Source organism: Meriones unguiculatus, chromosome 14 (assembly GCF_030254825.1).
Source record: "Meriones unguiculatus strain TT.TT164.6M chromosome 14, Bangor_MerUng_6.1, whole genome shotgun sequence".
Lineage (NCBI taxonomy): Eukaryota > Metazoa > Chordata > Mammalia > Rodentia > Muridae > Meriones > Meriones unguiculatus.
In genome coordinates this window covers 31,256,868-31,268,159 of record NC_083361.1, presented here as the reverse complement: position 1 = coordinate 31,268,159, position 11,292 = coordinate 31,256,868, and the positions used below count along the sequence as shown (strand labels likewise).

General features: G+C 41.1%; 1 pseudogene; it reads right to left on the bottom strand.

The window, feature by feature from the left end:
- Positions 1-2,816: 2,816 nt before the first annotated feature.
- Positions 2,817-9,717, bottom strand: LOC110540258 (olfactory receptor 5P4-like; annotated as a pseudogene).
- Between the last annotated feature and the right edge of the window lie 1,575 nt (positions 9,718-11,292).

Sequence of the window (11,292 nt, the reverse complement as noted above, 5' to 3'; positions counted from 1 at the left end):
CCCCAGGGGCGAGACGTGCTCCAAGCCAATTGACTAACTCCATGTTTTCCTCCAATTTTGAAAGTCATTTAAGGTTCTTAAATTATTTTTTCCCTTTTTTCTTAAATTTTTCATCAATTACACTTTATTCATTCTGCATCCCCCCATAAGCCCCTCCCTCCTCTCCTCCCAATCCTACCCTCCCTCCTCCCTCTGCTTGCATGCCACTCCCCAAGTCCACTAATAGGGGAGGTTCTCCTCTCCTTTCTGATCTTAGTCTGTAAGTTCACATCAAAAGTGGCTGTATTGTCCTCTACTGTGGCCTGGTAAGGCTGCTCCCCACCCCAGAGGGAGGTGATCAAAGAGCAGGCCAATCAGATTATGTCAGAGGCAGTCCCTCCTCACATTACTATGTAACCCAATTGGACTCTGAACTGCCCTGGGCTACATCTGTGCAGGGGTTCTGGGTTATCTCCATGAATAGTCCTTGGTTGGAGTATGAGCGTCTGGGACGTTCCCTATGTTCAAATTTTCTTGTTCTGTTGCTCTCCTTGTGGAGACCCTGTCCTCTCCAGCTCTTACTATTTCCCAGTTCTTACCTAAAATTCCGTTCACCTGCCCAACAGTTCCCCATCCGGCTCAGCATCTGCTTTGATAGTCTGAAGGGCAGAGGCTTTCAGAGGCCCTCTGTGGTAGGTTCCTAGGTTGTTTCCTGTTTTCTTCTTCTTCTGATGTCCATCTTCTTTGCCTTTCCAGATGGGGATTGGACATTTTAGTTAGGGTCCTCTCTCTTGCTTAGTTTCTTTAGATGCACAGGTTTTAGTGGGTTTGTCCTATGTTGTATGTCTATATGAGTGAGTATATACCATGTGTGTCTTTTTGCTTCTGGGACAACTCACTCAGGATGATCCTTTCCAGATCCCACCATTTACCTGCAAATTTCATGATTTCCTTATTTTTCATTGCTGAGTAATATTCCATTGTGTAGATGTACCACAATTTCTGCATCCATTCTTCAGTTGAGGGGCATCTGGGTTGTTTCCAGCTTCTGGCTATTACAAATAAAGCTGCTACAAACATGGTTGAGCAAATGTCCTTTTTGTGTACTTGAGCCTCTTTTGGATATATGCCCAGTAGTGGTATGGCTGGATCTTGAGGAAGCGCTATTCCTAGTTGTCTGAGAAAGCGCCAGATTGATTTCCAGAGTGGTTGTACAAGTTTACATTCCCACCAGCAGTGGAGAAGGGTTCCCCTTTCTCCACAACCTCTCCAGCATGTGTTGTCACTTGAGTTTTTGATCTTGGCCATTCTCATGGGTGTAAGGTGAAATCTCAGGGTTGTTTTGATTTGCATTTCCCTAATGGCTAGTGAGGTTGAGCATTTCTTTAAGTGCTTCTCTGCCATTCGGTATTCCTCTACAGAGAATTCTCTGTTTAGCTCTGTTCCCCATTTTTTAAGTGGATTACTTGGTTTGCTGCTTTTCAGCTTCTTTAGTTCTTTATATATACTGGATATGAGTCCTCTGTCAGATAAAGGGTTGGTGAAGATTCTTTCCCAATCTGTAGGTGGTCGCTTTGTTTTGATGACGGTGTCCTTTGCTTTACAGAAGCTTTTCAGTTTCATGAGGTCCCATTTATTGGTTGTTGCTCTTAGAGCCTGTGCTGTTGGTGTTCTGTTCAGGAAGTTTCCCCCTGTACCAATGAGTTCTAGGGTATTTCCCACTTTTTTTTCAAGCCGATTTAATGTGTCTGGTTTTATGTTGAGGTCTTTGATCCACTTGGACTTCAGTTTTGTGCAGGGTGACAAGTATGGATCTATTTTCATTTTTCTACATGTAGACATCCAGTTGGACCAGCACCATTTGTTGAAGATGCTATCTTTTTTCCATTGTATGGTTTTGGTGTCTTTGTCAAAGATCAGGTGTCCATAAGTGTGTGGGTTTATTTCTGGGTCCTCTGTTCGGTTCCATTGATCCACCATTCTGTTTCTATGCCAGTACCATGCAGTTTTTAAAACTGTTGCTCTATAGTACAACTTAAGATCAGGGATGGAGATACCTCCAGAAGATCTTTTATTGTAGAGGATTGTTTTAGCAATTCTGGGTTTCTTGTTATTCCATATGAAGTTGAGAATTTTCCTTTCCAGGTCTGTAAAGAATTGTGTTGGTAATTTGATGGGCATTGCATTGAATCTGTAGATTGCTTTTGGTAAGATGGCCATTTTTACTATGTTAATCCTACCAAGCCATGAGCATGGGAGATCTTTCCATCTTCTCATATCTTCTTCTAATTCTTTCTTCAGAGATTTGAAATTTTTTTCATACAAGTCTTTGACTTCCTTGGTTAGGGTTACTCCGAGGTACCTTATGTCATTTGTGGCTATTGTGAAGGGTGTTGTTTCCTTAATTTCTTTCTCAGCCCTTTTGTTTTTTGTATACAGGAGGGCTACTGATTTTTTTGAGTTAATTTTGTATCCTGCCACTTTGCTGAAGGTGTTTATCAGCTGTAGGAGTTCCCTGGTAGAGTTTTTGGGGTCACTCACGTATACTATCATATCATCTGCAAATAGTGATAATTTGACTTCTTCCTTTCCAATTTGTATCCCCTTGATCTCCTTCAACTGTCTTCTTGCTCTAGCAAGGACTTCCAACACTATGTTGAAGAGATATGGAGAGAGTGGGCAGCCTTGTCTTGTCCCTGATTTCAGTGGGATTGCTTTAAGTTTCTCTCCATTCAGTTTGATGTTGGCTATAGGCTTGCTGTATATCGCCTTTACTATGTTTAGATATGTGCCTTGTATCCCTGATCTCTCCAATACTTTGAACATGAATGGATGTTGGATTTTGTCAAAGGCTTTTTCAGCATCTAGGGAGATTATCATGTGGTTTTTTTCTTTCAGTTTGTTAATATGGTGGACCACATTGATGGATTTCCATATATTGAACCACCCCTGCATACCTGGGATGAAGCCTACTTGGTCATAGTGGATAATATCTTTGATGTGTTCTTGGATTCGGTTTGCAAGTATTTTATTAAGTATTTTTGCATCAATGTTCATAAGGGAGATTGGCCGGAAATTCTCTTTCTTTGTTGAGTCTTTGTGAGGTTTAGGTACCAAGGTGACTGTGGCTTCATAGAATGAATTTGGTAATATTCCTTCTGTTTCTATTTTGTGGAATAGTTTGAAGAGAATTGGTGTTAGCTCTTCTTTGAAGGTCTGGTAGAATTCTGCGCTGAAGCCATCTGGTCCTGGGCTTTTTTTGGATGGGAGACTTTTGATGACCGCTTCTATTTCTTTGGGGGATATAGGTCTATTTAGTTGATTTACCTGGTCCTGGTTCAGCTTTGGTAAGTCAAATCGATCAAGAAAATTGTCCATTTCATTTAGATTTTCAAATTTTGTGGCATATAGACTTTTGAAGTAAGTCCTAATGATTGCTTGGATTTCCTCAGTGTCTGTAGTTATATTCCCCTTTTCATTTCTGATTTTGTTGATTTGGGTGGTGTCTCTCTGCCTTTTAGTTAGCCTGGCTAAGGGTTTGTCGATCTTGTTGATTTTCTCAAAGAACCAGCTCTTGGTTTCATTGATTCTTTGAATTGTTTTATTTGTTTCCAATTGATTGATTTCAGCCCTGAGTTTGATTATTTCCAGCCGTCTACTCCTTCTTGGTGTGTCTGCTTCTTCTTTTTCTAGGGTTTTTAAGTGAGCCATTAGGGTGCTTGAATGAGCTGTCTCGAATTTCTTCTTGAAGGCACTTAGTGCTATGAACTTTCCTCTTAGCACTGCTTTCATTGTGTCCCACAAGTTCGGGTATGTTGTGTCTTCATTTTCATTGATTTCTAGAAAGACTTTAATTTCTTTCTTTATTTCTTCCCTGACCCAGCTGTCATTTAGTAACAAGTTGTTCAGTTTCCATGTGTGTGTAGGCTTTTTGTTATTTCTGTTATTGTTGAGGTCCAGCTTTATTCCATGGTGATCAGACAAGATACATGGGATTATTTCAATCTTCTTGTATCTGTTGAGGCTTGCTTTGTGACCCACTATGTGGTCTATTTTGGAGAAGGTTCCATGAGGTGCTGAGAAGAAGGTAAATTCTTTTGTGTTTGGGTGTAAAGTTCTGTAAATGTCTGTTAGGTCCATTTGATTCATGACCTCTGTCAGAGACATTGTTTCTGTGTTTAATTTCTGTTTTGTTGACCTGTCCTTTGTTGAGAGTGGGGTGTTGAAGTCTCCCACTATTAATGTGTGTGGATCTATATGTGCTTTAAATTGTATCAATGTTTCTTTCACAAATGTGGGTGCCCTTGTATTTGGGGCATAGATGTTCAGGATTGTGATGTCTTCCTGGTGGAATTTTCCCTTGATGAGTATGAAGTGTCCTTCCCCATCTCTTTTGATTAATTTTGGTTGAAAGTCTATTTTATCAGATATTAGAATGGCTACTCCTGCTTGCTTCTTGGGTCTGTTTGCTTGGAAAGTCGTCTTCCAACCCTTTACCCTCAGGTAATGTCTATCTTTGTGTCTTAGGTGTGTTTCTTGTATGCAACAGATTGCTGGGTTTTGTTTACGTATCCATTCTGTTAATCGGTGTCTTTTTATTGGAGAGTTGAGTCCATTGATGTTGAGAGAGATTAATGACCAGTGGCTGTTAGATCTCTTGATTTTGATGTTGGCTGTGGTCATCAGGTTGTGTGCTTGGTTGCTTTTTGTTTTACTGAAGTGAGATTATTTATTTCCTGTGTTTTCTTGAATGTAGCTAGCTTTCTTGGGTTGAATTTCCCTTCCCGTGTCTCCTGTAATGCTGGATTTGTTTGTAGGTATTGTTGAAATTTGTTTTTGTCATTGAATATCTTGTTTTCTCCATCTATGAGGACTGAGAGTTTTGCTGGGTATAGTAGCCTGGGCTGACATCTGTGTTCTCTTAGGGTCTGCATGATATCTGTCCAGGCCCTTCTGGCTTTCATACTCTCTGTTGAAAAGTCAGGTGTGATTCTAATGGGTTTGCCATTATATGTTATTTGGCCTTTTTCCCTTGCAGCTTTTAGTATTTTTTCTTTGTTCTGTATACTTACTGTTTTGATTATTATGTGGCAGGAGGATTTTCTTTTCTGGTCAAATTTGTTGGGTGTTCTGTAGGCCTCATGTATTCTAATTGGCCTCTCCTTTAGCTTGGGGAAATTTTCTTCAATGATTTTGTTGAAAATATTTTCTGGGCCTTGGAGAAGGGAGTCTTCTTTTTCCTCTATACCTATTATTCTTAGGTTTTGTCTTTTCATATTGTCTTGCATTTCTTGGACGGTCTGTGTCAGGAATTTTTCGGATTTAACATTTTCTTTGACAGATACATCGATTTCTTCCATTGTATCTTCTACACCTGAGATTCTTTCTTCCATCTCTTGTAGTCTGTTGGTTATGCTTACCTCTGTAGTTCCTGTTTTCTTCCCTAGATTCTTCCTTTCCATTATTTCTTCCATTTGTGTTTTCTTTAATTTTTCCAATTCTATCTTCAGGTCTTGAGTTGTTTTGTTTACTTCCTTCACCTGTCTGATTGTACTTTCCTGTTTTTCTTTTAGTTCCTTCAACTCTGTTTCTATCATTTCATTCAGTGTTTTAAGCATTTCCTTTCTAAAGGCCATAAACTGTTTGGCTGCAGCTTCCTCTATTTCTTTACGGATGGCAATATTCTGTTTGAGTTTATCTTCCTCTATGTCTTTACGAATCTTATTTGTTTCCTCTGTTATCATCTTCATGAGCATACTTGTTAGGTCATCTTCTTGGATTTCAGTTATGGTGGGGTGTCCAGGGCTATTTGCCCCTGGGTAACTGGGTTCTGGAGATGCCATATTGCTCTGTCTTTTGTTGCTTGAGCTTTTACGCTGGCCTCTACCCATTGTGTTATCTTAGGAGTTTGGGGTTATTTTCTGGTGGTTCCTGGGGATCCTGTGGTGGAGAGAATCGCCTTTGCAGAAAGCTGGTTTTTCCTGAAGGATGTCTTCTCAGCTTTTTGGGTATAGTCCCTGGATGGCTGGTGTTTTTTCAGGAGTTGCTCACCTCAGGGATATAGACCTGAGTGGTAACTGTGGTCTTTGTTAGTCGAGAGGGTTCTCCTCTCACCCAGGGAAGTCCTGAGGGCAGCTGCCCTGTTTCTGGGTTTCTTGTTGCAAATTTAATGATCAGCTGCTGTGACCCAGTTGGACATCAGGCGCGCCTCAACTGTTTGTGCTTGTGTCTGGAGCACAGCTGAGTGCTGGCGCCTGGGCCCCACTAGACTGCTAGACTTTTTCTAGGGAAGGATTGGGTGATTTAGATCAGTACAGTTTCCTTCCTTCCCCGTGGATTCTCTGGAGACACGGACTCCTAGTGTCTTTTTTGCCCTGGTGCACACTGCTCAGTGTCCGCCAGCTGGCTGGCCACAGAAATTTGCCTGTGCCTGGAGCACAGCTGTGTGATGGCGGCTCAGTCTCTGCCAGCTGTCTGGTGCGCAGAAACTGCCTGTGTCTGCCTTTGCGGATTTTGGGAGCCCGAGTGGCTCCCTAAGCTGCGTAATTTTCCGGGGATCTTTTCAGGTTGGGGGTGAGCTGAGTGCTCTGAGATCAGACCCGCCGTTTCTATCTCCGGCGGCAAATCAGGCGCGCAGGCAGGTAGGGCTCTGTGCCGGAACCTGGGTCCCCAGCTCTGGCTCCGGGCTGGCTCCTGGGGTGCCCATGGAACCCGCCCGAGTCTTTTCCAGGGGATGTCTGGGTGACCTAAGGCCGGTCCCAATCGTTTCCTGTACCCTGGGGTTATCTCTCGACTGAAAATTCCAGTCTCTGATAGTGTGGTGCCCAAGGTTCAGTCTGGGACCTTGACCAGAGACACTGGCTTGTGGCTCTGGGCCGGGGCTGGGGCTGACGGGCGGCAGCCAAGCGTCTGGCGGAACCGGGATCTCTTCCGTGGTTTAGCTGGGTGAGTTAAAAGCTGATTGAATCCCCCACCGTGGGGTATCCTCTCACCTGGGAAACACAATGACTGTGTTTTATGGCCGAGAGTTCTGATTCCTGTTCACTGTGCTGATCCTGCTGTACTGCTGCTCAGAATGAGAGTCCTCCCGGCGCCGCCATCTTGCCCCTCCCAAAGACTAGATCTTAAGTATATATTCTGACACTTGCCTTCTTCAGAAGATGAGTGACTTCAACATGGGCTTCAGCTGTGTAAAAGATGGACCCTACTTAGTCTTGGTCAGTGGAGTGATGTATTTGAACACCATGTAAATGAACGCTATGGATCCATAGAGCAGAGTGAACACAATGAGATGGAAGATGCAGGTGAAGAAAGTCTTGACTACATCACATCTTCAGGATGGTGATATAGATGTAAATGAGGAGACAGCCATGACAAACACTGTGATAATGGTGATGGAGCCAGAAGATATGCAGGGGATGGTCTCAATGAAGGACATCTGAGCAGGAAAGTTTCAGCAAAGGAGAAACATCACAGAAGTGATCTTTCTTCTTTGGTTTCTAGAGTACAAACCCAAAACTCAACTAGTAAAATTTCAAACGTTCACACATCCACACAGGGAGATAAGGGAGCTTAAATGAGACAATGAAGATACGTGTGGATTGAGAAGATCAGGGACAAGCAGCTTGCCACACAGTGATCACAGGCCATGGCATCCAGAAGGTAGTGCAAACATTGCTTCAGAAAACAGCTAAACTTCACAAAAGTAATGAAGCTTCCAAATATAGAGCTGCATCAAAGTTCTGCAAAAAGTGTTCTTAAAATACGTTTCAACAACATATCAAAAAAGTAAAACAAAAAAATAAACAAACCAGAATCTGTAAAGATATAGAAAATTTCAAAGTCAGATGACTTTATTCTCATTGATATGTATTTACTACAAACCTTCATTATTTCAAACTATTATGTCTTTACTAAAAAAGAGATACAAGACCTCTCACATACAGGAACATGGAAGACATTGTCATCAGTTTCCTGGCTGTGGAACACTTCCAAGATGGTAATTTACAAAATAACATGTAGCTATATTTATTTCTTAATAGAAAAAGTCTAAAACCACAGATTCCCTTAATTATTTCTGGAGGGGAGAAAAAGTACCCTAACCTTGAAATGTACACATTTAATTTTTTTGTTGTTGTTTTGTTTTTAGAAACAGGGTTTCTCTGTGTAGCCTTGGCTGTCCTGGAATTTGCTCTGTAGACCAGTGCTGGCCTTGAACTCAGAGTTCCATCTGCCTCTGCCTCCCTGAGTGCTAGGATTAAAGGCGTGTGCCCCCCTTGCCCTGCTATACATTTAATTTGAACCCCAGCAGACATGTGGGAAAATGACCTATTTTATTGTGTGACTCTAGACAGTGATAAATTACAGATGATATTAATAACACATAGACTGTATATGAACATAAAATATAACTAATAGGTGATGGGGAGATAGCTCTGTCAGTACAGTGCTTGCCTTACAAGCATCTGAGTTTGCTTGTAAGTTAGACAGCTTAGTGCATGTTTGTAATCGCAGTGGGATACAAAGACAAAGACTCGGTGGTCAATCAGCCTAGCCTTTGTGGCAAGGTTTAGGCAACTGAGAGACAGTATTTAAAAAAAAAATCAAGATGGATGATGTTCTGAGAAATAGCAGTTGAGAACGTTTTCTGGCCTCAATATATATGTACACACATATGTACATATATCTACATGCATATATGATTTTTATATATTAACACAACCCAAACAAATGAGATTATAGGCATTATATAATAAATAGTATAATATAATATGACATATTTGTCACACATGTTCCCCAGATGAGTGCTTAGTAATTTATGGATCCCTATTGAATTTATTCAAAATGAGGATTATATTGTCATCATCAGTTTCTTCATGGCCCCTTTAACCTCCTTGTTCCTCAGACTATAGATCAAGGGATTCAACATGGGGCTCACCACTGTGTAGAACACAGACACCACTTTAATTTGGTTGAGTGAATGGCTTGGCTCTGGTATGACATAAACAAATGTAACTGTCCCATAAAACAAGATGACCCCAGTGAGGTGGGAGGTGCAGGTGGAGAAGGCCTTGCACCTGCCCTCAGTAGAGCGCATCTTGAGGATGGAGTGAAGGATGTAGAGGTATGAAACAATGATAGTGAATAGGGTGATGATGATGATAGAGCCTGCTGAGATGGTAGGAGACATTTCAGCAATGTAAACATGGGTACAAGAAAGCTCCACCAGTGGTGGGAGGTCACAGAAGAAGTGGTTGACTTTATTTGGTCCACAGAAATTCAGGCTCAATAAACATCCACCCACATAGGAAATAACCAGTAAGATGAAGCAGACCATGGGAGACATGAGAGTGGAGTAGAGCAGGGGTGAGCAGATGGCCACATAGCAGTCATAGGCTATGGCAGCCAGCAGGAAGCACTCAGCAGTACCAAAGACCACATCAGAGCCAAGCAGGACTATGCAGCCAGCCAGAGATGGCAATTCGCTCTCTGAGGAAACTCACAATCATGACTGAGCTGGAGTACCCAATGTCCACAAAGGCCAAGTGGTTGAGGAAGAGGTACATTGGAGTGTGAAGTTGAGGGCTGCTTCTGATCAACAATGCTGACATTGCCCAATATAGTGGTGAGGTAGACCCCCAGGAACAGTATAAAGAAGATACAACAAAGGGTGGGGTCCTCAGTTAGGTTCAAAACAACAAACTCTGTTATCATTGTGTGGTTTCCAGTCTCCATCATTTTTGAGATGGTTCCTATTGAAATAAAAAAAAAATAGTGGCTATCAGAATACACTAAGTGACCCTGTGATTGTTATACTCCATTCCACATTTAGCCCACTAAAAATAAATGTGGGTCTCACTTTGGTCTGACGTTTTATCCCCCAAATTTTCCCAAACCAAGTTTCATCATGCATGATTTCAGAATATTAATCATCATTTACCTTAAGGCCACAGGTACTAACTGAACAGTAACCCAGATAAGAACTCAGGACTCACTCACAGATGTGATAATTGATCAAGCCAGGAGCTGTAATGAATGCACAGAAGGTTCTGAGACCTCCCAAATGGTGGAAATGGCAGATGTATGTGTACTGTACCTAATTCAACCCTATTTCTCAGTCCCATTGGAGCCACCCTTCCTAGTCCTCTTGTAGTATGTGCCACTGTGGGCAATGCATGCCAAGCTGTTGTGAAAGGGAATGGTGTTTTCTCGGGATCAAGCTGCAGTGCCAGTGAGCAACTCTTTCCTCCTCCCCACAGTGACACCTTTCACATGAAACACCTTCAATGTAGTGGCACCTCACACCAGTCAGGAATTCAAGTGTGAGAACAGGGACTACCCTGTGCATGCACTGGAAGTAAGACATGGGGCTTTTGTGTTAGCTCACGCTAAATTTCCAAGTGAATTTATTGGGGCAGCTTAACACCAGCTAGCTAATATAATTACAGATTATTATAAATGGACGTTTCACATGGAGATTAATTCTGAGAAAAGCAAGGCAAAAATTCTATATGAGGTCATTATTTGAACTTTAAGAATTGTGCAGAATGAACAAAATAATGTATTATATAATATTATATTATAGTATCTTAGGAAATATGTTAGCAAAAGATCAAGATGCTTATGTTAGCCACATGGGAGAATCAGATTGTTTCATATGAAAGAAAATTCATGAAATCAGTTAATTTAATAAAAACTGAATGAGTAATTTAATGAAGAGAATCAGCAGAACAGTAAAGTGAAGATAGCTTATAATTTAGAAAGCATCTTAATATATTTTCTATGAATTTATGGGTTGCCAACTTAGGTAATAAAACAAAAGATACATTCAATATCTCTAATCATTAGGTACATTAAATTAAATTAAATTAAATTAAATTAAATTAAATTAAATTAAATCACCAGGATGACATTTGTGCACAGTCTGCTTTGGATTTTAACTTATCACAGTCATTTTGAAAAATATATAGAGATTTCCAATGCTCTAAAGGTAGAATTTCTGTATGGAGCAGTGACTATACTTCTGGGTTTGTATCCACAGTAATTGTTATGTTGGAGCTGTATCATGTTTCTGTGTTTCTCTCAATATTACTCACTGTAGCCAAGATAAGAAAGTAATTTAAGTGTCTATTCATGGATGAATGTAGGTGTAGGCTTTTGAGTCACTACCACTTGTATTTAAGTAGTGCTTAGCGAGTTAGCTAAAAGGACAAATAATAAAATGACCTCTAGTAACTTATTGCTATACCCAGATCAGCACATCACTCACCCTCATCAGAGAAACTTCTTCCTGCAGTAGATGGTAATTAACAC